This window comes from Apteryx mantelli, chromosome 9 (genome assembly GCF_036417845.1).
Source record: "Apteryx mantelli isolate bAptMan1 chromosome 9, bAptMan1.hap1, whole genome shotgun sequence".
NCBI lineage: Eukaryota > Metazoa > Chordata > Aves > Apterygiformes > Apterygidae > Apteryx > Apteryx mantelli.
The window spans coordinates 6,623,702-6,647,557 of record NC_089986.1 but is presented as its reverse complement, the minus strand read 5'-3'; the positions used below and the strand labels follow the sequence as shown (position 1 = coordinate 6,647,557).

Sequence of the window (23,856 nt, the reverse complement as noted above, 5' to 3'; positions counted from 1 at the left end):
ACCCAGATCCTCAGCCCTGGTCTGTCCCTCTCAAAGGGGATTCAGCCCTCCTTCCTTGCTCTTGGAATAACTTTTGCTCATAGTAAGATGTATCCTGCAAAAAGGGGGTGAGGGCGAGAGGTTGAGAACGGGTTGAGGAATGAAACTCAGCCATGGATTTGGAACCAAACTTCCTCTAGATTCAGGAGCGTTAGAGAGTAGAGGCTTGATTCACCAGCTTCGTTATTTTAACAGCCCCAAGAAATTGCCAGTTGTGTAGTAGGAAGGGGTTTACCGCAGTTGCCAGGCTTGCCATGAAGACCTGCAAGCTCAACCAGTGCTGGGCTTTCATGGCTCGTCAGAGCTTGAGCTGCTCTGCTGCGGCCGGGGATGGGAGCAGGGTTGACATTGGGAAAGGACCCCAAAAGGACAGCTGAGAGCCAGCATCGCCTTTGTGGCAGGAGCTCAGGGGCAGGTTGTTAGCAGCTCTGCATCTGAAACTTGGAGAAAATGTGGTCCTTTCGGGGTCCGTGCACCTGATGGGTCCTGCGTGCAGACAGAAGACTTGGTCCAGGCTGACCCGCCTGGCTTACTGCCACCAGAAGGGCTGGTGCCACTCCACATTTTCTAGTTTCTGGCAAACTGAGTCAGCTCAGAGAGCCGTGGGGGCAGCGAGGTCTCAGATGGGCTCAGCTGACTCCTCCACTGGTCCCCTGCTCTCGCCCCAGAGCAGTTTCTGGAGGCGTCATCAAAGTGTGAGTCAGTGGCACAGCTTCTGCGCAGCCTCCACGGGCTGTGTATCGCAGTCCTCTGGGATAATTAGTGTGGCCTGCAAATAGGTTTAGAAAGTCAAAAAAAAAAACCAAAAAACCCACAAATCTTCTCTCCCCCAGATTACACCTCCCCTCCCTGATCCCCTTTCCTTCTGCCTTCAGCTCTGCTTTTCTAATCCCTTTTGCAGGCAGAGGCACTTGTTAGGTGGTTTCTTCTGAGGTGCTGAAGATCAGCCGGTCCTTGTGACTGAACAGGAGGGAGCCAAGTGGCTTGAATTCACCTCGGCGTTGGCAGCCTTTGCTGGGATCGCTGGCTCTTTGCAGTAAGGGTTTTAATCTGATCCTTGCCAGGTCCTGTGTGAAAATCCTTTCACCCTGCAACAAGGCTTCTCTGATAAAACGATTAGCAAAAACATAGTTTCTCTGTTTGCGGAGCCACCTGCTGTAACGTTAGCGAGGGGTCCTTTCCTTTGCACTTTGTGGGCTGTTTGTTTCCCTTCTGATGCTCCACAGAAGTTAGGTTATGCCACGGTATCCTGCCACATGTCCTAGAAAATCACGGAAATGTTGCAAATACCATCCGTTTCCTCCTGACGTGTCCCTCTTATAAACGAAGGGTTTAAAATGGCCAAAGAAGATTGGACTGCTCTTGAAGTTTAATCAGGTCAGGCTGTTTGGAGTAGGCCTGGAATTATAGAAATAAAAATATGATCTTAAAGCAGTTTGGCAAACCATAAAAAAAAAATCTGTTGAGGCCGTGTTGCTTGCAGAGGCTCCCTGAGCTGCGATAGCAGACCGGCTGGACGGGACGCTGGCTGTTAGCGGCTCTCGGCTATCCCGTGTCACCCCGCCGCGTTTGCCCGGAGGCAGCGCTGTCCTCCCCGCAACTGGGGCCACGGCGAGCGCCTGCTGCCGTCCCTCTCCAGGCCCTATCTCAGAAGACAGGTGAAATCCAAAAAGCATGGTGAAGTTTGGTGACTACCTTTGCAGAAGGGCAAACACCTCAACGGCCTCGTTTTGCAGCCCCAGAAATCCTGGGGGGAGTCCAGGATCCTGCCTGCACGGGAGCCCCTCCAGAGGCTGGGCAGGGGGTGACACCGGGTTTGGTGTTAGAGGGAGAACCTCCTGGAGTCCGTCCTTCATGGTGTGCAAGGACGATGCAATAAGGGCAAAGTGCCTCCTCTGCGCCGGTGGTTGCCCGCGTCCCTGGGCCTTGCTTCACGGGGAGGGGAGCTGCTGGAGGTCCCCACGTGCGGCAGGGCATCCCGCACCCCTGCGATTTGTGCTCAAGCTTGAAGGCCTTTCCTGCCGTTAGATCCCTGGCCCAGACAGCTGCGGGTTTCCTGAGGATACCTGTGGTGTTTGCTATCGCCGGCCTGAATGGGTTTGATGAAGAAAATTATGTATTTATCGTGGGTGGGGGGAGGAATGGAAACCAACAAACTTAACAAGACCAGCTCTTTGTTTGAGCAAAAATAACTTCATTTTCTCTTTTGCCCTTAATATTTATGCAAATGTTCCTGTAATCTTTGATAAGTGTTGGCAGTTTACCATGTGAAGTTAGTAAACAGTGCTCTATTGGCATATTTTTTTCTGAGGCCAGGTCTGAAGCCTGCAGAAGCACGAGTCATCTCATAGAGAAGATCAGTTTTTAATTACAATTTTCACTGCACTTTTTAAGCAGTCTTGTGGAAATTCTGTGTAGGAGCATTTGAATTACAAATGTAAAGAAATTGTGCTCATTTTTTGTGAAGCTGTTGGGAAAACTAGAGGCCTGTGCTATAGAACAAATTCAAGAATTTATACAGTGCTATTGTTTGAAACCGTGCAAATCCGGGCCTTAATGCAGAATATTGCTGCATGAGGAATAACTCATGTTGTTCTCAAACATGCTTCCATGCTATCTTCTATGCAAGATTTAGAAAGCTTTTTTGCAATATAACGTTAAGCATTACATCATCTTTATGAGATAGTTGTGGTATTATTTTATCCATTTTATAGGTGGACAAAGTTTAGCCAAAAAATGGAAGTCGCTCGCTCAAGGTCAGATCAAGTTGACGGTGATCCAGGAATAGCACCCAGCTGTTCAGCGCAGTTCGCCAGGCTAATTGCTAGCCTGCACTTCCCGGGAAATGGTCCCGCTTGGAGGATCGCAGGGTGCCCTTTCCCTAGTTCATTAGAATTTAAGACTCTATAATGTGTTTAAAAGATCTACATTAATTTAATCAAGGCTCTAATATAAAGGGAATTTATACATCCTATTAAGTGTATCATAACTTACTTCCAGCTGTGGCCGTTCCAAAGAGCAGCCAAATTGGTGGTGTTTTTTTCTGGAAAAATGCGGGGAGGTCTTTACCCATTCCTGTGCATTGACTGACTTTTACGTATCAGTTTTTGCCTGCTCGCTTACAGATGCCCTCGACCCTGAATACCAAGCAGCAAAACACACTGCGGTTTTGTCCTGCAGCCAGTTCTCACTGCTCGGAAAGATCTTGAATTTTTAATGTGAATCTGCCTGTAACATATTGGCAGCTTTTAGTGCTTAGCAAGCATCGATTCTGCTGGAAAAGGGTTAAAAGCCTGCTGTGAGTCATGGGTGGTGGCACGTTGCCCTGGGTGCTGTACGGGGGACGGGACCCCAGGGAGGCGAGTGGGTGGGCTGAGCTGCCCTTAGGTGGGAGCAGGAAGCAGCCAGTCCGGAGGGAAGCTTGTAAAGTGTTGCCTTATTATTTTCGTTGTCTTAGCACAGCTGAAATTGCAGGATAGTGGTTTGGCTCTGTGCAGCGTGTGGACTTTGCAGGGCGGGAAGCTCGGAAGGGCTTGGTGCGTGGTCGGTAGCGGAGAAACGGTCACCCCTTCCTTTTTCAGTTCCTGCAGAAGGGTGCCAGGGCGAGCTCGTAGACCCACTTCTGTCTTCCTCTCTTTCTGCCCCACCGCATGCACACTCCTTCCCTGTCGAACACTGTAACAGAGAAGCAAGACGACTGCAAGCGAGAAGTGCAGCAACAAAATATTGCAATCATAAAATCCTTGTTTCTTTTTTTTTAATTGGTTCTTTCCTGATATGTCTGCAGCATGGCATAATCTGTATGAGGTTTGGATTAGCTGTGGATGAGGTTTCACACGAATCCTTTCAGATTTCCGCTAAGATCTTTATCCAATCAAATAAAAGGCTGTCACCCCCTGCCCATGTGTGTTCTCCCGGTAAATCTGGGCAGCAGCCTCGGAGCTGCCTACGTTCCGGCAGGCGTCCTGCTTGCGCACAGCTTCTCGGGCTGATTTGAGAGCTTTTGTTTCTTTTGTTTCGTTTTGCAAATAATGGAAAGTAGAGCTCGTAGCCTTCATACCGTTCTTATAAACTGTACAATATCGACTGTGCCTCTATATATTTCATTTCTTTGTAAATAGGATCCTTAATGGCTGGATAGAAGGAAAGGATTGAGAGGACTTTGATAGCCAAATCTGAGCAGTGGCTGCTGTGAAGAAGTGCCTTAATTACCAAATGGTGAAGTACTGTGCTGGTGCCGGGCTGGTCCCTCCCGGCCTTGAGCGCTGAAGGTAGCGAGGCACACGTGCCTTTTGGGCTTACTCCCACTCGTTCCTGAGCCATAATGTTCCCGTGCAATCCTCACTACGGGTTTAACTTTCCTGAATTAATCCCAAGTCCTCCCACTCTTTTCCCTGCTTTCAAATCGTTCTATAAACCCCTCCTCAGCTGTGGGCTCCTCATCTCTTGTAGGGCTCCGTGGAGATCGAGGTGCAGGGCCGGGGGTGTCAGGTCTTTTCCTGCTGATCCCCTGGAAGCCCCCAGGCTCCCCTGGGAGCAGGGCTGCTCCCTCCTAGCACGAGGGGCTTCTCCATCACCACAGGACGTCATAGTTGACCCTGAAACCAGGCCTGAAGTAGGCTCTGGTAGGCCGATGCCTCTTCTCACAGCACCGTGCCCAAGCCTGACTTTCAGGGAAGGATGTTATTTGCTGTTTTGCAGGGTTAGTTTTGCTGATTCTCTCAGAGAAATCAGGATCACTGTACACGGGCTGTCCTGGGAACAGAGTCTGCGGTGAAGTACAGCAAGAGCAGAATGCTGTTGTCGTCGAATGCGGCGAGGTCCGTTCTGCAGGTCTGTCTGGGAAAGCAGGAAAAGGCAGGGATCTGTCCGTATGAATTCACAGTATAAAAGCTTTGCCTAGCCAGTGTAAGGGTAGGAAATTCCTGCTTGAGAGGGGAGGCTCGGAAAGTGAGAAGCTATAAAAGCAATGCAATTTAATCTGCTAATCAGCTCCGTTGATCCTAACCTGCACAGATTGTTTTAGAAGGTAAGCTACAGTAGGACTGTTTGGCAGCAGAGTCAGCATGCAAAATCCCATCTTTATCCCAGACAAAGCAGCGAATGCATCTATGGCATACATAAAAGGAATGTAAGGATAAAGGGTCTGAATGTCATATTTTGGGCTTCCTTTTCCAATAAGCTGTTTTAAAACTTTGCTACCCAATACCAGACTTTCTTAAAGCAGAAGACAGCATAAAAGCTTTGTTCCTGTTGATGTCGCCCTATGCACCATATTAGTATTGATATCACATACTACTGCTCTAGGCATGGCTGGGTCTTTTAAATCAGTAGAACATAGGCAGCACAAAATGTTTATTGACTACTGACAGTAAGAGACTTGGAGTAGGATAGGATGGACAGTAAGTTGTGAAGGCTGCTCAGGGCAGAAAAATACTCTGGAGGCAGCTGCGGATAAAAGAGAATCTGATGCCCATCTGCCTTCAAATATGTGAGGTTTTAAATTGATATTTGAGCTGACATAGATAGAAATGTGCAACACAAGGTCTGTGGCATCTGGGGTTATAGACTCCATCTCCTTGGACTTTGGGTAGAGCCTCAGCCCTTGATAGCGTTAGATCTGGGGTTATTTGTGTCATTCTTATTTTCCTAACACCAAGATCTAAGTCACCCTGAGAGATACACATTATAGCTTCTGGCAGTTGTGACATTTTATCCTAAGCCCTGTGAAACATAAGTACATTTACTAGCTTGCTCCTGTTATTTCTACCCCTGAACACTAGCAATGGGCACTTAGAGAGCGGCACTTGCAATCTTCCTTATGATGAATGAATGTGGGAAACCTGAATTTACACACTGGCTTAGAAGCCAGTCAGCTTTGCCACATGGCTGAGGATCAAGATAGATCTTACCTGATCCAAGCGTTAGTGGTGCTGGAGAGACGTAAGGAGAGAGGCAGTAGAAACCTGGTAGGATGGCTTCCTTAGAGCTTTGTTCCAGGTACTGGACAAATGTCCTGGCTCCTGTTGCGCGGCTTCAGCTGTTACCAGCAAGGGTACTGAACCTCAAAAATTCAGTCCAAATTTCTCCTTGATTTGAGGCTTTAGGTTTATTGCACAGAAAGAGCTCAGTGGATGCTATGTTTGGGCTCCTTTCTGTAAGCTAAGAGAAAGGTTCAGATGAGACGTGGGGCAGCTGATGGGGACAGAGGTAAGAGCAGTGGCCTCCAGATGCTGAAGTCGCTGAGAACTGCCTGACTCCAAATAGCGTGCAAGCCCCCAGTTAGCTGCCTTACTGCTGTCTGCTGAAACACGATGTTACCACATCTGCAGAGATCCAAGCAGGGACCCCAGGAATTCATCCTGGATAAGCCAGCCAGCGAAACAGCTTCAGGTCCAGAGTCAGCTTTGGTGAGGTGCCTAGGCCCTGCCCACGCCGTTGTTGGGGGAGGCTTTGCAGCAGCAGGTGAAGCTCCAGGTCTTGGTGAGAAGATGCTGCTGCGGTGAGAGGTCCGAAGCTCTCCTGTCACAGGCTGTGGCCACCTGCAGTGCTGGCCTGCAGGGCTGTCATGTAGCAGGGAGTCTGGTCTCAGAGGAGATGTGCAGAGAGGGACAGAGCACCACGCTCGTGTCTCCAGGTGACCTGCCCCTTTCTCTTTGCCCAGTGGAAGAAAGGCAGGACCGTGGGACAGTGTGGTGGACGCACAGGCAGCCACACTGTGCAGTTGTGAAGGGAGATAAAAAATACTGCCCTGCAGTTATAGGGAGAAACTGAGGGATGGGAAATACTGGGGCTCTAAAAGCAAGCTGGGCTGCGCAGTCAGCTTGAGTAAGTCACGTTGCCTTGGACATGGCCTTTCTGTGTCTTTGACAATTTAGGCATTAAATCCAATGGAAGCACTTCATGGAAAAACATCCTCTGCTGTAGAGATAAATTTCCTGGATTAAATGGTCAGAGGTAATCACTGGGAGTAGATCTGGACTTTCCTTCATACTCGCTTTTCCTTGCATAGGGACAAAAATATGCATCATTCGTGTTGTGCGATGGGTTACTTGTGCCGTGACTGTTGCTCTCGCCACATTGCCTGCGGGTAATGAAGAAAATCAGTCACTTCCGGTGCTCGGAGACTCTGGTCAAATTATTCTGTGCTTGGGGCACAGGGTGTAAGGCTTTTTTCTGTGCAGTTTTTCCTGTAATGACAGCTGCTGTGGGACATGCATGTTTTCCCCATAAAGTCAAGAGGCAGGAGCCTCTGACCTGAAGCAGCGGGCAGACAGGTTGCTCTCCATGATGCACATGGGGCCTGGGGCCTAAATACAGTTGTCACTGCCTGCAATATCATTAACTCTTTCAAAGAATCTTAATTATGGATCTCAATCAGTTTTATATACCTGTCGGAGGGGCAGGAGGCGCAGCTGAAAGACATGGGTTCCCAAGAGGTGGCTCTCGGAGGTTCTCCTCCAGTGTTGTTGTTGGTTGAAAAACCACCTTGCACTTTACATGCCACCTCCAAACTTGGATCTTGCTACTATGAAACTAGAACTGAAGCCAAGCAGATGGCACTGAAGAGGTGTTTCAAGAAAGCGCATTTCTATCAGCATGTGTAGTGTTTTCTCCACAAGGGCCGTTTTTTCCCTAAGCTAGAGTTTGCAGTATGGTCACCAGTTTTGGGCCTGGACTAAAGAACAGGTAAAACGCCATGTGTCCAAATCCAGCCTTGTTTAATGGGTGGCAAGAATAAATGGCGTACCAAATGCCTGAGGAGACTAATGGGTACCTACCATTTGTCAGGTGCTCTGGGCTAAAGTGCCAGCGGCGGAGGATGCAGTGCATGTTTGCAAGTATTAAACCCTGTCTGCCCCACAGCAGGGAGCATGTTAGGAGTGATCAGTTTGGACTGTTTCTTCTGCAACTACAGAAAAAAACAGCAGCAACACTGTTGAAGCACTTTTTGTGATAGAGACCTTACCCGTGGCCCTGAGCCCCAGCGAAGCTTTGGGCACAGCACTGCAGGAGGCTAGATCTGTTTCCGAAGCAGATAAACATGCTTCTTCCTTTTTAATCTAGATGTTTCAATTATGAAAAACCTACAAGATGAGACTTGCATTATGATTTTAAATAAATTGTGATGGTTTAATTTTTTTTATTTATGTGTGTGTGTATGTTTACGTGAGGATTTAAAGAGCTTTTAATCTTAATACCCTGGACACTTCTCTGCTGCTGAGTACTGTGGAAATAACTCCTGCTGGTTACTCTCAGCATGTTGGCAAGCAGGTGAGAATAGTATAGCCTGGGTTCCCATTACCCAAGGTAGCGAGCAGCTCTGGTAGTTACAGGGAAGGGTTTAGAAAGCTCCCTGGTGCATGAGGATATCAGTTTCTGTGTTCTGCATGGAGCCAACTGAGCTTGAGATGGGAACTGGTACCCTAAAGCTGGCAGGGTGGTCCTGGCAGTTTGGATTTCCAGGTTATGGCACTGGTAAGGCCAGTTTGCTCTGCTAGCATACAGAAAGCCTGGCCATCAGGCAGAGGGGTTTCATCCAGCTGAGGGAGTGGGATCTGGCACAAGGACAGACAGAAGTTGAGCTCCTGCCTGTTCTTTGCAGATATTAAAGCTCCCAGCTCACTTTGGAGGAAACGTAGGTAGCACTTACTCAGTGCACTTGGTGGTACTCCCTGACGACTGAAAAGTTTAGATAAAATAGTCTCATTCTGGCCACTTTGTTTTGTGGTGGGCCCCCATTCCGCATCAAGCAGAGACAGAGAAGGCCTTGAGGGACGTCAGCAGTTGGGACAGCCTAGCACTTTGTCATCTCCAGCACAACCTCCTCCAGGCCTACGGTGTGACCCCGCTGCTCTTGGGAGCGAAGTCGCTCCGTTCAGGAGGCCTGGTGGTCCCCGCGCTCCCACCAGTTCCCGGAGCACTGTGGGAAGTGCCGTTCCCTCCCCAGTTCAGTGCTTCCCAGGACTCCTGCTGGAAGGAGCAATCTGGTGCTGTTATCAGAAATATGGCCTTTGTAAAAGGGTGCCTTGTGGGGCTCTTAAATGGAGATTTAATTTTAGTTATGAATACTGCAATGTTGAATAGGCAGTGATATGAAACAGAAGCACAGTGGGGGTGTTAAAGGGTGGTAATAACATGGCTGTCATGAACTAATGTTATTGGGAACAGACCGTACTGCCTTCTTTTAGCTGCAAAAATGTGCACTTCCAGCGCTGGGAGAGAAGCACGGGAGATGGGAGCTGGAGGCGAAAGGAAGGACGGGCTGTGCGGCAGGAGCGTCGCTGGGGCAGCGCGGTGAAGGAGCGCGCTGAGTGACGTGGCTTTGCCCTTGGTGCTAGCACAGCTCCTGCGAAGCACAAGGGAGCAAAGCTCAGAGGGCCTGGGAAACGGCAAGGGGTCCGGCACTGGCTGTGTAGAGCCGGCTACGTCCCTTTGTCCTTCGTGCCCATGGATGCGCCTCTGAGTCGCTGGAAAACCTCCCGTTGCCTTCAGTGTGGGACCACCTCTGGGGCTATTTTAATAAGGTGCAGGGGCTTTTCTGCCCTTTTTTATACATTGCTCTTTGTCAGGAACATCTTTGCTTCTTCCTTTGGCAAGATTGCCTCAGTTTTCCACAGACTGCTTCTTAAAGCTGATTTCCAAATGCTTGTTTTCTGTTGTTGGTCTTCTCTATTACTCTCTGCTGCATGCTGTTATACTCAGGCCCCTCATCTTCCAGCTTAGACCTGCTCTTCCAGAGGCTTTGACCTCCTTTAGGAGAGTGATGTTGGTTCCTATGTGCTCTGAATGTACTTTCCTTTTAACAGAAAGAGCATATGTTCATGTTTGAAAATGCTACCATATAGGGCTCACTTTAACTGCTAGGACCACCACAAATAACTAATTTTAGGTGTTGGGGCCTTCACATGGTTAGCATGCTAGAGGCAGTCCACTTCGTGTTCATCTCGGAGGAGTTCATATGCCTGTCCCTGTCACTGTGGTATCTCCCAAGAGTAAAAGCAACAGCATTAAAAGCCTCCCAACATCTCGGTTCTTTCTGAGCCACGGAAAGGCTGCTGTTTCCAATCTTCTCCTTTGCTTGAACTAAAAGAAAGAAAGGGGACAACATAAATGCAAGCATTGAAATAAGGGATGCGTTTCATTATTGTCCTGTTCACCTATGTGCTATAAATAGTGTTATTTGTGGAGCTGAATAATATGCTAATTTAACAATTTAGTTCGCTAATCTAATAATCCTGCCTTCTTTACTGAATGTCAGAAGTTGTACAGCTGCAGTAATGGAATTCTAGCCCTCCCAATTGTATGGCTCCCGTCATATTTTGAATTGATAAGGAGGATTAGAAATACTTCAATGCAAAGGTCAGCCTTGTTCGGTCAACAAGAAGCATTAGTTTGGCCTCATGCAATTAGAGACATCTATGCTGGGAGAGGATTTATGCCTTTCCAAGGCATAAGTTGTTCAATCCAGACTAAAGTAGTAATAAAAACACCCAGCTGAGGGAAATAAGAAAAATCCGCTCTATTTGTTCTTTTTCTCTTTGAGTTTTTTTAAAGGTTTTCCAGGATTTGAGTTCTTAAACGGTTGAAGAAGATGACAAATGTAAGGAGGATCAGATATAAGTGAAATGTCTGCTTGTCCTGCTCTGTGACAATCTTGCGGTCTCCTAAAGCACCCCAAGGGAAAGGCATCAGGTCGGCTGGAGGGAAAGAGCTTTGCTCAAGTGAGCAGCAAGCTAATTCCAGGAGAGGTCAGGAGGATGGAGAAGGAATGTTGGAAACATCATTTTGCCAGCAAATAAGATGCAGAGCAGTTCCATTTTATCTTTTTCATACATTTTCAATTTCTGGTTTCAAAGAGTTACAGGAATGTTGTGTCTATAGGAGGATGCCAGCTGCAGAGAGCGTGTCGCAGCCTGAGGGGAGCAGATTATAGGTAGCCCCGTAAGCAGCCCTCTCCCCACGGCTTGGGGAGCGGATCCTCGTACCTGTGCGACTGCTCTCCCCTTGCCAAAACCGCGCTGTGGCCTCAGGCAAGTCCAGGTCTGCTGCACGGACCCGCTTGGCTCCCACAGCTCGCTTGTATTTCTGCACACACACCGAGCCTGGATTGTTCCTGAGAATTCGTTATTTTTGTTCTGCAGCTCTGATTCAGATAGGTCCTTCAAGTAGGTGGGGTTTCCCCCTGAGTTCAAAGGAATTGCACAGAGTTCGTCATGTCCTTAACTTCCATGTGGCAAAAGGGTTGCTCTGAAGCTCTAAAAGTAGTTTTGAAATCCTGAGACGTGACAGAGAGGTGGAAATGTTTGAAGTTCATTGTGATTACCTGTATCATGGTCGTACTCTTTCTCTCAAAAAGGGCGGCAGAAGCTCCCACCGGAAATGGCAGAGATTTTATTGCGGTGTTTGGCTGAAAGGCAATAACCACGGAGCTGCACGTCCTGGCAATAGGTGCAGGACCTGGTCCCAGATCTACAGGGGTCTTGCAGGTCGGGATAATCTCCGGAGAGTCTCGTACCAGGCAGGCGCGGGAGCTGGCTGGGAACGCGCTCCTCCTGAGCCCCCTGCACCTGCGAGAAGGAGAGGATCCCAGGATCGCCTAGTGACTTGGCCACCCTTAATGCGGGGCTGCGGGAAGCTACCGAACGGAGCATTAACTTCACCCGGTTCCCCTATGCATTGCCACGTGGCTCGGGTCTTTAGATGCCACTAAATAGCTGGGATGTGAAACAGTGCTGTCCTTTTCTTCCGCACCAGAGGTGCTTTTTGGAAAGGCCTGTGTATAACTTTTGCATGCTCAGGACTCTCCTTCCGTACAGACCAGGCCTCAGAGCTGAGCGCATTTGCTTGAAATCCCCCTGCGAGCCACTGGGGTTAAGTGCAAGCCAGAACAATATGGTTTGGCCTGTGATTACTCATTTAATTGAACAGATAATTTACTCCTTTTAAAATAAACATTTTACATATTTCCCATCCTGTTTTATGACTCACTTTTTCTTATGCTGACCTGATATTTAGAGTATCTGATGTTTTAATTACTTGCTCAAACACATGGATTTATTTCAGATAAGTTTTAAGAGACTTGTAAACCAAGTGCAAAGCTAGAGTACAGCATTTATAAAAACAGCTTCTTTTGCAGACTGCTGAATTTTCATACTCAGAAAAGCCTGTTTTTCCATAGATAAGTATTTTAGCCCCTTTAAAGTAGTTTGAGGATTTTTTTTCTGGCACCCTCAAGATCCTTTTCAGTGGGAAACTGAGAAGTATATAAATGTGCCCATACTTTGTAAAAGCCAAATCACATTGGGTGCTATAAAACGGTCTAATTTAATGCAGGATGACAGCTAGCACTTTGTAATTTTATTGTGAGGCACACTCCAGTGTTTGTCAATGTTGGTGTATTTTAGTGGTGGTGGTGCTCAAGTGAATCTGCTGAATATAGACACAGAGTGCTGCAAAACATAAATAATGATTCTTTCAGATATCATCTAGTCAGTTCGGAGCCTGCTCTCAAAATCGTCCCCTTTATACCTCGCTTTTCCTCGATAGCGTTCGCTGCAAAAGCAATGCCTCTGATGCTGCCTTTGACCTCACGTGGCACCGCGAGCGTGCTCAGCCTTCCCACCAGTCTCCAGACGTCCAGGTCCATCGTGGCATGGCCACGGCAGGGCCACAGTGCTCCCTGGCCCCGCGCAGCCTGCTCTCTGCGTGCCCGGGTGCTGGGGCATCCTCCGGCACTGGCTCGGCCGTCGGAGAGGTACCCTGCGAGGTCTGCGAGGTCCTCCCTGGCTTCTCGCAATTGCGATGCAACTGGAGCAGAACAGAGGCCGTAACGAGAATGGCATGTACGGCCTGCATCAGCTACCTAAAAGCATCCAAAGCTGCTGAAATTGAGGTTAAGTTTCAATCCCAATAGCAGCATGTGTGTGTGTGTGCAGTGATTGTCAGCTAGAGGCCTGAGCAGTAGCGGCATGTCTTAAAATTACGTTATGAGCCTCCTAGTCCCTTCCAGGATTCTCGCTGTGATAAATGTGCTTCCTTTGATAGCACTTCTCCCAGAAAAATTTGCATGCAATTTTTAGTGCCTTAGTGCTAAAGTGCCTTAGTGCTAAAAATTCTTGGACCAAGTCCCTGAATTGCCTTGAACTACAGGAAAACTAGGAATTGGTTGAACTGGGACCAGAGAGCCACGTGAAGTCCTAGTTCATTGTGGAGGAGCTCCAATTGCAGAAGGTTTTGAACACGGAGCTGGAGCACTGGAGAGATGAGATTCCACTCCTGTAATCTCAATGAACATCTTTAATTTATAATCTGCAGAAATACGGTTTAACAAAGAATTTGTAATAGGTGGTAAATGATATGTGAATGTACAAAAATTAACGGATAACTTCTCACCTGGTAAAAATTGTGAAGTCCTATGCTATTTTTGTTGTAGAAAGAATATGCAGTTTTGGGACTTAATGGTGTCAAGGATGTATTTTTTAACAGAGCAATTTAGAGACAGAAATTGGCCAGTAAAAATGGCAGTTGTTGGATTGCAAGGATCAGCTTGTTATTTTAACTTCAGTGAAAATGTAATGGAAGAAAATTAGTTGGAGGCTTCTGTCTTGCCAGAGTGAAAAGTTCTGGACTTTTATAAGACATCTTTTCTTAAGTTATTTGTCTCAGTTTATTGAGGTTTTCTGTAGAAAACAAAGTTTTTTTCAGACTCCTCTTTATCAGCTGTGTGGGATGACTTTGTGTTCTGTTCTCAGCAAGACTGTCAGGGTCAACATTTCTGAAGTGATTGTAAGAGCACCCTAATCCCACTTATTTTAATATATACTCATTACATGGCTGGCACTGTAAAATGGCAGCTGGATCTGAAGTGCTTTGCTTCAGAGCGTGAGACCCGTAACCCAGCTGCTCCGGGAAACGCTGCTCTAGGGATTACGTGTGTGTGGTGGGCTTTCGGGGTCGAGTGCTCTGTCCGGGAGGCTTAAGCCATATGAGAGATGACGTCTGGAGTAGCCATGCTCTGCCTGGCGCTGGTGGGTGGCCAAATAAAATAGTAACTTTGCCTTCATCAAGCGAATGACAGTTCTGTCTGTCCGTCTCCCACTGATTTCAGCAGGCTGTGGATGAGATATTTTGTTATACATATAGGAACAGACAGGAGAAGAAATTAGGTAAATATGGTAGGAAAAGTTTCTGGGTGTTCAGGCCTTGTAGTAATTTGTTGTGGAAAGGTGTAATTTGTGCTTGTGCAAGCAAAAAAACAAAACAACAAAAAGGCAATTGTCTGCATTCTGTCTTCAAGGATATGGGCTTGGTTTTTGGGCCAGGATGTGCAGTTATTGTGTGTTAGTGAGATGTTTAGGCCAGGATTACATTCCCGGCTGTAGCTGACCTGCCGAGTCAGCCTTGGCAAGCAGCAGACTCCGTCGCACCTCATTGCAGGGTAACTCGAAAGGCTCCTTTCTGCAACGCGTGTGGGATCGTGGCATTGCGCGAGGGTGTCCGAGGAGTTCCTTTGGCATCTGTCCACAGACAAAACTCTTCCCAAACACTTTACGAATGAAAAGCACCGGGTCTGTCGTGTCAAGGTAAATGCTGTTCCTCCTTCGTGTTGGGAGCGAGATGTGCCCTGGTGTGGCCGTGCCTCGCTGGGTTGCTCTTGAGCTCCTGGAAGTGGTCCTTGGTGTCTGATCTGCTTGCAGTGCAAGAGAAGGACACCCTCACGTGTACCTCTAGCACCCCCCATCAGAGAGACCGCCCGTCAGTGAACACGTCTGTTTAATAAATATAATGCCCAAATGCCTTGTCTGGAAATGCTTGAATGCATCAATTGCTGTTGAAAGGCGTTTGCCACTGTTCTCGTAACGTGCCGGTCTGTTGTGTTTTATGGAGTGTGGGGACCACAGCCTTTCAAGAAAAGCTCCCGGTGCCTGCTTCAGGCCCAGAAATTGGGCTTAATATTTGATGTTACCAAGTTAGTGATAGTTGATATAACATTTTGAAAGTAATTAGAAACATAAATTTATGCTCAGATGAATGTTTAATTAAAAACTGTGACAGCTTTGAAGTTCACACTTGAATAATCTTGAGGCTGAAATGTGGGTTTATACCCAAACGAACCTTGACAGCAAATCCAGAGAGGAGAAAAATGTTTTAGTACTTCTTATTTCCTCCTGTTTGTTTTGCATCATCGTAGCCATCATGGTGTCTGTGACACAGCGCTGGATTTACGAAGATGAAAGTAAATCCAGCTGTTGGGCCAGGACTTAACGTAGCTGGGCGTCCAACCCGCTTGGGGAGAGGAGCGGGAAGGTGTGGGGAGGGGGTTGTGTGTTGGAAGCCTTGGGAGCCTCTGCTAAAAAGCGGCTGCTTCAAGATAGGCCAGAGCAGCGGTGGCGGGGCCATGCATGGCAAGGACGTGTGTCCTGCACACGTCAGCCTGGGCTCCCTGGCCCCGCTGCCCCTCCGTCGCCTCCCAAACTCTTGTTTTCCTCCAGAAGTAGAGGAAACGGCAGCCTCAGTTTTGTGTCTCACTGCCAAACTTGCGTCTTCAGCAGCAGACAAGTGTGTCCTGAGCACTGACTGCGTCGCTGCCTGGGTGAGCAAACCCCTCCGACGCACCGTCCCGCTCCCTGCAGCAGCGAGGTGTCTGAGCAGGTTTACTGGGGGGCTGGGGTGTCTCACGCTGATCCAGCCCTGGAGAGCAGGTTATACAATGTCCCAGTTGGGGAAGGGGGGAAATAAATCGACCTCTTTGAAATAACAGTATCTGCACTAATACTCCGCTCTGTTTTCTTTCCCTTACCTTTACAAGCCAAAACACTGCACGAGTGGACCATATTTAAAGCTCTGCCGGATCGTATTAAAGTCTTAGGGCAAAATTCTTCGTAGCTTCGCCCAGCGATACTCTGCTTTTGCCTGCTGCTCCCTTGGCGGCTGTAGGTCAGGCGGGAGGCAGCATGGGCAGGGGGGGCAGGAGAGGAGCACCGCCACGGAGGTCTGCGAGGAGCGTTGCGCCCTGCTTCTCACTCACAGGTGTCTTCAGGAAAGCTAGATCCATGGCAGCTTTTGTTTTGTGTTGTTTTTAAAAAGCGTGTTTGTGACAGATCTGACATTCTTCTGTACTTCACGGACCTTATGACAAGCTATCACAGAAATTCACTGGTATGCAGAATTTAAAAAGCTGCTACCAAGTTCAAGCTGCTGCCGAGGAGGAGGGTCGTCTGGAAGTGCTGAAGTGAAAAGGTTACAATAAATATGTTCTAGGAGATAATACCATGGAAAAATCCAGAACAATACAAAGAGACAAAGAAGACGTTAGAACAAAATGTTATGAATTGCTAAAGAAAGCAATGAATTGTTATGAATTGCAGAAAGATGACAGAAATCTGCTAGCATAGATTATTAACCGAGCAGGAGGCTGGAAGGGTGATGAAATAAAAAAGGCTGCAGTAATTATCTTGTGCTTGTCATAAGATCTTCCTTCACTTTCACTTTCTCCTGTCCTCAAAAATGTCATAGCTATTGTGGTCTGAATGCTCAGAAGTGACTAGTGATTTTTGATGCCTCCACTGGTGACGATCGTGATTACACTAGTGCTTTTACTGTGGGGTGAGTGTGCTTCCCAAAAGATCCTGATTTTCCTAAAGTCTTTGTCCCTGCATAGCCAGACCCTGTCATCTCCTGGGTGAGCTCCCAAGCATGGAGGTTCCAGAAAGGAGGGAATTTTGAAAATTTAGAGCATTTTTAGTTAACTTTTATGAAGGCGAAGTCAAAACGTGTTAACTTTGGTCTCTGCTGTAGGCTTCAGAGTGGGTGCAGCGTCTGGCTGACAGCACGTGGTGTGGACTGCTCTTGCTGGGAAGTGCAAAGGCTGGAGAAAGAGGCCTGTGTAGGACAAAGTGGGGTTTCAAGCCGACCCGAGGCATCTGTGGTCCTACCTGTTTTGAACCACATCCTTGCTGAGCCTCTTGGGGGAGCAGAGCCAGCCGTGGCACGAGAAGGTACACGAGGAGCTAGGCACACTCTTTGGGTGCCTGTTTTCTAGAGGCCTCCCCTCTAGCAGTGTTTGAAATGAAAATGCAAATAATTTTAGATGAGAGGCTACAGAGGTACAAGTATATTATAAAAGTTACAGTATGTGTTGCTAAACATCAAGCATAATTAATATTAAGAAAGTTCTAGCTTGGCTGGAGCTGAGCTGAGAGCAGAAAGCAGGCGCTCGCCTGGTATGAGCAGGGTCCAGCATCGCACCCGGTGTCCTCACCCTCACCAGGAGTGATCCTCCTGCACCACTGGACTTGGATCCAGCTCCTCTGTGCCCAAAATCTCGCATGAACACTGCTACCTTCTGCCCTCCCCTTTGACCTTGTCAGTGGCACATCTCCTCGTGGCCTCCCACCACCTGCACGAGTAGAAAACCCCTTCTCTTGAGCCCCAGACCTGCTTTGCTGTGGCTTGACGGCGTTTTTCTCAGCTTTCTCAAAGGTGAGCTTTGTAAGGGCCTTGGTTTTCTCAGCAGCGCTCCGTGCCGTCCTTCCACAGTGGATGGCTTGTGCATGCTTTTCTTGGTCAGTGATGCTACCCCAGTCCAGAGTTCATACTTGGATGATTTGTCACTTGCCACACGTTAATTACAATTTTCAGTTTGCCTCAACTTTGAGAGAAATGTCACGTGCGGCTGAAAGAGCAGCTGCGCTCAGCTACGTGATCCGGCCCCGCTGCGCCGTCACCGCGAGCACTGACACTGCAGGATGAGGGATGGTTGAGGTCATGCTTCGAGCTGCTGGGCAGATGCACTTACTTCTGTACATCCCGTGCGCCGGATGTGGTTGGTGACTAATGCTGTAGGAAGTGCTTGTTGTCATGTAGTGTGTAAAGTTTTTGTGCTGACTCTATTCCCAAGTTGTATCTACCACTTTCAGTTTTCATCATCTCGCTCAAACTTGTCTGTGCTTTTGGCATCTGTATTAGAAAAGCAAGAATATCTACATTAAGATGAAACTCAACTGTTTTCTAAACGTGCTATATTTGATAGCTTCACTGAGAGTATTAATGGTGAGCATTAGATATCTCAAATGAAAAAGGGAAAGTTTATTTATAATTAAGGGACATAGTGATCAGGCCGTGAAGAGAGCAGCAGCTGAAGGTAGAAATGGAGCCGAGGTTTCGGCCATGCAGTCTGGTCTTGTCCCTGCTGTGTCATTACAGAGTTAACAGTAGCATTTACAGCTGGAATGAGAATGCATGGTTTCACTGGCTCCCTAAAGTGGGGTGAAAATCTGCAGGATGTGGCTAAATAGCCCATCGCTGCAAACAAAAGATATGAAAAGCAGGTCTGTGTTACAAGTTCCCAGTCTAAATACTTACCAGTTCCACCTTGCCTGATTTTTGCATGACTAAGTGTCCCTCATGGTTTGCATTAACGTAAGTTTCAACACGTTTTATTTTGTTTTGGTAAGCATTTACACAATATTAAGTTCTTACCTTCATCTGTAAATATTTACAAGGTTTATGGGATAGTGGTAAAGGAACAGGGCTGGGAGTCAGGGCATCCCGAGTCTATTCTTAGCTCTTCCGTTGACTTGCTGCGTGACCTTGCGTGTTCGAACCTCACAACTTCACAGCTTCAGCATTTACCAATCTGTGAAACGAGAGCGATGACGCCTTCTCCTCCTGCAGGACTGCTTGCAAAGCTGAGTTAGTTAATGTATAGAAGAGCTGGGGAGAGATCCCTGGGTGAAACGCGGTGTGGGTGCGCGGGGTGCGGGGGTTTCTGCCGTGGGAGCTGCTATCTCATGCCGGCAGTTGTGCTCCGAGCAGAAGGGGCGGCGGGGAGGAGAACACGGGCCCAAAACACTCGCTTGCACTGCAGAATTGGGTTCCTGTGATACCAGCCTCAGCTGGCGCCTGAACAAGACCTGGTCTAGCCTTGTTTTTTTTTTTTCCACGACTTCTAAGCTGGTCTAGCTCCTAAGTTATCTTTGGACAGTGTTTGCTGGATGGACTCCCATATTCTCCAAACCAACCCAGCCCAACCATGCACCGTAACTCTAGTTGCATTTTTTTCTATGTATCTCAAATATTTCTGTTTTCCTCTTCTTTTTCTTGACTAATACTAGAAATAGGCAGCAGAATGCTACTGCAGTAAGGGTGGGACATTGAGTCTCTTGAGGCTTAGCTCGCCTTCGTGTGCGTCCTGACACGGCCCTTTGGATGTGGTGTCTCCCCTGTGCAGCTTTGCCGTGGCTGTAAGGGTCACAACGCCGCTCTCTGCAGCCGCCGCGCTGGCGGTGCTGCTCAGTGCCTGCCCCGTCAAAGGGAAGAGGCTCACCGTCATTTCAGAGCCGTCAGTCCTCTCTCCAAACCCGCCCAACTGTCTCTCGTTTCTTTGTAGTGGAGTTCAGACCTTCTTGGTGACCATCTCCACGTGTGTGGACATGCAAGAGTGTCCATGCTGGGCGCACTAGAGGAAAGCCGCGGAGGCCAGCTTTGCTGAAAGGCTGTTTGCAACTGCAATTTCCACCTTAATTTTTGCTTTGAATGAAACACCTCAGTGCAATATTGTTTCAAACCGGCACTTACCTTCCAAATTGCTATTCTCTGCAGAACAAGTACCACACCGAGGTTCCTTCGGTTTTTCACGGACAGAGGTCTTAGCAAGTGCCAACATACTGTGGAGTTGGTGTTCGTAAAAATTTTCACATCTGGACTGTATATTCAAATGAAGAAAGAGGCTTAAAGCAGAGCCGCAGAGGTCAGTCGTGCTCTTTTCAATTGCTTGGGTCAGTCTCTAATCCAGACCCTCTCGTTCTGCAAAACTTGAAGCTTGAAAGCTCTTGGGTGGAGCGATTTTTGAGGCTGCTCGGCTGCTGCCCAGGGTGGCCATAGCTGGAGAAGCCACCCCTGAAAGCCCAGGAGAGGCACTGGAGGGGAAACTCGCACATGCCTCAGCCCGGGCAAGTCCCCTTAGTTGGCTTGACTTGAGTTGGACCAAATCAGCAAGTAACTTTTATTTGCTTACGTAAATTCAGATCCTTTTTAATGTTTAAACTCTCAGTGTAAGATCACATAAATGCTGTCCCACCTTTAATTTGGGGTTCACCTTCAGTTTCAGGCCCATAGCTATGGCCTCGCTAGTGCCCCGCAGAGGAAAGGTGGTGTTCTGCATGTCATGTAAATGTTGAGGGTACATTTGGCGTCGTGGCCGTTTCGACCCCGGAAACCTAGGGCTCTGCTGAGAGGTTTGGTACCGGCTGTGCCGCGGCTGGTGGACACGTCCCCTCTCCAGCCCCCGTGTTCCTGCGCCCGCGTCCCTCCGTCCGATGCACCCGCACAAGGGCCTGCGGCCGTGCGCTGAGCGCGGGCAGGGAGCTTCCCTCTGGAAGGAGAAAATCCAGAGAAAAACGCGCGTGTGAAACCATGGCCCTAGTATTTCAAACTGCTTTGTGATTTTCAAAGCAAGAGGTCCTGCTGGCAGGAGACTGCTTCTTTTCACTGCAGCCTAGTTTACACAAGCAGAAGAGCATAAGCAGGCTAAGTGGGAACAAAAAGTAATGTCGGCAATTGTAATAAAACCTTCTCGTGCGAAGACACGAGGTGGCCATGATTTTAAAATCTAAAACAAGGGAACCCTTAAACTAACAAATCCTTATATGGATTTTTTTCCTTTATTTTGCTCAAATAGAAGCCATTAGAACTCTGCAGCACAGAAGACGATAAACATTTGAATCCAACTCTGAATTTCAGAGCTGTGGGCCTTAACATTGATTTATAAATTGCTGCATAGGGATAATTTATGATCACACAATGTACTTAAAGAGGTGCTGGGACCATTTCTAGGAGCTACATCATGGTAATGCTAATATCCCTTTTTTCTTGCTACTTAGATCCCCTTAAAAAGTAGCACATAAAATTAACGGGCCGTTACACAGGAACTATTCCCTTTAAACCGTGGTGCTTTGTGTTTTATACCATCAGTAGTATCTCTTTCAAGCTACAGACGATAGAAACGCGAGGCAGCAAAGTGAGGTGTTGATATCCAGAATGAAGCTGAGTAGCAAATATGTTGCTCAAAATGCCGTGGATTTCTTCCCCCTCTGCTTTCTCCTTGCCACCCTCCTTTTAACCTCATGCAGGCTCTATTTTTTTTTTTAATGTACTTTTTGAAACAAAGCTCCTTTTCCGTTGTTAGAACATGCGGCTGCCCAGGACTTATAAACGGTGTTATTAAATGAGTGAGGAGCCCTGGCGGGTGACTTGGCTCCCTGTTGAAGTAATCCGTTTGGAGAGGATGAACGCCGCGTGGCGCTCCCAACCGGCTCTGCCACCTGCGCTGGGTTTGCGCCGTTCCGACCGGGAGCCCTCCTGCCGCTGCTTTTGTGCCTGTAGAGCCTAAGGGCTGGGGGAGCAGTGGCGGCATCTGGCAACACTGGGCTCCTGCTAGAGGCGAGATACCGTGGAGGATCTTCTCTGATCTGCAGGAGGGGCCGGAAAACTTCACCGTTGAGCACATCTCCTACGCAAGCACCTTGCGAGCAGCAAATTTGGTCACCATAACACTGCGAATTAGGAAGAGCTCCAGTCTAATACCGAGGGAACTTAGATCATTAATTTTAAATCCACATACTAACATTCCTTCCCCACGTTCCCTCTGCCTCCCTCCTTTTCCCCCAAATCCCATTAGCACAGAGGATTTGGCTTCGTTTTTGCTGGGAGTGCTTCGCCTGGCTCCTCGGTGCCCACTTGCCCATTTGCTCCAGTTTCTCCTTGCGTATGCACCCAAGCTCGGGCCAGGCCGGGCCGTTCCCTGGGGATTCTGGGCCTGTCTCCCATGACCTGGTTTTGCTCGTGCAATTTGCAGAACCTGCTGCTGCACAAAGGCCGGGCGCTTGCCCCATGATGGTCTTCTGCAGGGGCAAAGCGGTCCTGCTGCATGTGCCCCGTACGGATGTGATGGCTGATGGGGATGTTGCTCCTAAAGTCAAATCCGAGCTGTAATCACATTTCCCCCAGTGTCATGCCTCTTTCCCGGAGGGATCTTGGAGAGAGAGAGCAAACAAGCTCCTGGGGGAGCTGAGATGCTTGGTTGAGAGCTGGGGGATGTACATCTCTGCCTCTGAACCTTGCTTGGAGCCCAATTGTGGAGGGCCAGCTCCGGGGAGGGGCAGCGTAGTCAGGGGAGCCTCGCACAGGATTGCAATTTGGGGAACGTGTGTTCTTTCCCTAGCTCCGCTGCTCTCTGACTCTGTGCCGTGCCGCCTCGGCCTCTGCTCCTCATCCTGTCCTTCACCCGCTAATTACGAACGCTGCAGGGCAGGAGCTGCCGTTCACTGTCCTCTGTCTCGTGGCTCATGCGATGGGGCCTTGGGATGCTCCTACAGTAAGAACTGACTGGGAAAATAAGGACACTTCCCTTTGCCTCCTGGCGTTCCTGCCTTAATCTGTATCTACAGATTTTCTTGGAGAAGCAGCATCTTTTCTTCTAATTTCTCCTGGTTTCTAAGCTGAGCGTGTGCCCTCAAACCGAGGGGGCAGGGAGGGGAGAACTGTTTGAAATGAGCAATTTTGGTATAATGTTGTGTGATTCATTTATTGGGAGAAGAAAGGCTGGAAGTCAGCACAGAGCAAAATGCAAAAGCGCTTTATTAAGGTGCAGAAATAGCTTGTGCTGTAGAGCGTAATGAGAAAGTGAGTGGTTTGCATATGACCCGGCCATGCAGCGCCTGCGCCTCGCAGGCCGTAAAGCTCAACAAAATGAGCCCTTTCATATTCTCCTCTCTAAACTTCAGCTTTTCTGTTTCACTGCCAGTAGGGATTGTTTCTGAACTGTAATGACGTTATTTGCCAATACGTTCTGACCATAAAAGCTCTTAATTGTGGCTTGCTTGATAGCAGTTCTGTTGTTTTTAAGAGACCATCAACAGTTCAGGCTCTTTTGTAGTTTTCCCCATCACGTCCAGTCATTTTTCTATTAGCATTAATGCAGTTGAGCGCTACCCAACAGGCAGCTTCTTGCAGCGCTTTGCTAATTTTTCAGTTGCTGAAAAATAAAGAGCCAGTGTGCGTCCACGTCGCCGTGCGCTGCAGCACAAGGGAGCTTCTGTTGCTGGGCTGCCTTTCCGAGCATCCCGCGTAAATGAACACTTGCCGTTTGTGCCAGCGCTCAGTGAGGGTATCATTTAAATAGCAGAAAAGCAAATCTGATTTTAAAGACTTCTGTAGCCTGCTAACCTAAGCTTTGGCAAAAAATCCTCAATGAGCGCAGTGTGTGTTGGTGCCTTCCTTGAGCGGCGTTTGCGAGGATGCACATACCTGGCGTCGCTCGGGATCTCTGCCCGGGGTCTCGGAGCTCTATTAGTCACCCAGGCTCAAAGTTAATTTTTGCTGGTGGCTAAAAGAAGATTCGATGGGATTTTTCTAGGCCTCGTTGTCATTGTGGACGATTTCAGGGGGTTTCTTTTAGGCTTGTGCTGTCTGTGCACCTGCCCCCCGGCCCTCGTGCCGCTGCCTCTGCAACTGCTGTAGTGTGTCCCCAAGAGCCGCGAGCGCCGGGCTGCAGCCGCGGTTCAAGAGACGAAGGGAATGAAGTTACTGCATAGCAGTATATGTACTTCGGTGAGCATATTTCCATAATCACGGATCCACCCGACCGTTCACAGCCAAGTCATGGTCCTTGCTCAGGAGCGGCCTGGAGCTGTTGTTTGACAGGCAGCGCGGCTGAGCATTAAAGGACGTTTCCAGCACTTGTTTGCCAGGAAAACGTGGCAAGCGTCGAAGGCCCTTCCCTAATTGCTTGCAGTGGCAGGAGGAAGGGAAGGG

At 48.4% G+C, this 23,856-nt stretch overlaps 1 protein-coding gene across 4 annotated transcripts in view; it reads left to right on the top strand.

Moving 5' to 3' along the window:
* TNIK (TRAF2 and NCK interacting kinase) overlaps positions 1-23,856 on the top strand; it is a 203,510-nt gene that overhangs the window by 87,692 nt on the left and 91,962 nt on the right. The window lies entirely within an intron of this gene.